This window comes from Chrysochloris asiatica, unplaced genomic scaffold (genome assembly GCF_000296735.1).
Source record: "Chrysochloris asiatica unplaced genomic scaffold, ChrAsi1.0 scaffold00107, whole genome shotgun sequence".
NCBI classification, from domain to species: domain Eukaryota; kingdom Metazoa; phylum Chordata; class Mammalia; order Afrosoricida; family Chrysochloridae; genus Chrysochloris; species Chrysochloris asiatica.
This window is the reverse complement of record NW_006408625.1, coordinates 10,912,188-10,913,439: the sequence shown is the minus strand read 5'-3', so window position 1 is coordinate 10,913,439 and position 1,252 is coordinate 10,912,188.

Sequence of the window (1,252 nt, the reverse complement as noted above, 5' to 3'; positions counted from 1 at the left end):
TCCAAAGTGGTCATATACTGAGAGCTAGCTATATGGCAGAGTAGACCAAAATGTCCATATAAAGAGTACTAGCTACATAGCGCAAGAGTCAAAAGTGTCCATATACTAAGAGCAACCTACATGGCAGATCAGTCCAACATATCCATGCACAGAGAGCTAGCTACATGGCAGACGAGTCCAAAATATCCTCATGCAGCGAGCTAGCAACATGGCAGGATAGTGCAACATTACCATATACAGTGTTCTAGCTATATGGCAGATGTGTCCAACATGTCCATATACTGAGAGCTACCTACATGGCAGATCAGTACAACATGTCCATGTACAGGGTACAAGCTACATGGCAGATGAGTCCAACATGTTCATATACTGAGAGCTAGCTACATTGCAGACAAGTCACTATGTTCATATACAGAGAGTTAACTACTTGGCAGATCAGTTCAAAATAACCATGTACAGAGAGCTAGCTACATGGTAGACAAGTCCTAAATATCCGTATGCAGCGAGCTAGCTACATGGCAGGATAGAGCAACATTACCATATACAGACAGAGTTCTAGCTACAAGGGAGATGAGTCCAACTTGTCTATATACAGAGACCTAGCTACATGGCAGAGTAGTGCAACATTTCCATATACTGAGACCTAGCTACATGGTAGACAAATCCAATATGTTCATATACAGAGAGCTACCTACTTAGCAGATCAGTCCAACATATCCATATACAGAGAGGTAGCTGCATGGCAGATGAATCCAACTTGTCTGTATACAGAGAACTAGCTACATGGCGGGGAAGACCAACATGTTATATACAGGGAACAAGCTACACGGCAGATGAGTCCAACATGTCCATATACTGAGAGCTAGCTACATGGCAGACAAGTCACTATGTTCATATACAGAGAGCTAACTACTTGACAGATCAGTTCAATATATCCATGTACAGTGAGGTAGTTACATGGCAGATGAGGCCAAAATATATACATACAGAGAGCTAGCTACATAGCAGGGTAATGCAACATCTCCATATACAGAATTCTAGCTACAAGGCAGATGAATGCAACTTGTCTACATACAGAGAGATAGTTACTTGGTAGAATAGTGCAACATATCCATGTACAGAGTTCTAGCTACATGGTTGATGTGTCCAACGTGTCCATATACTGAGAGCAACCTACATGGCAAATCAGTCCAAAATATCCATGCACAGATAGCTAGCTATATGTCAGATGAGTCCAAAATGTCCATATACA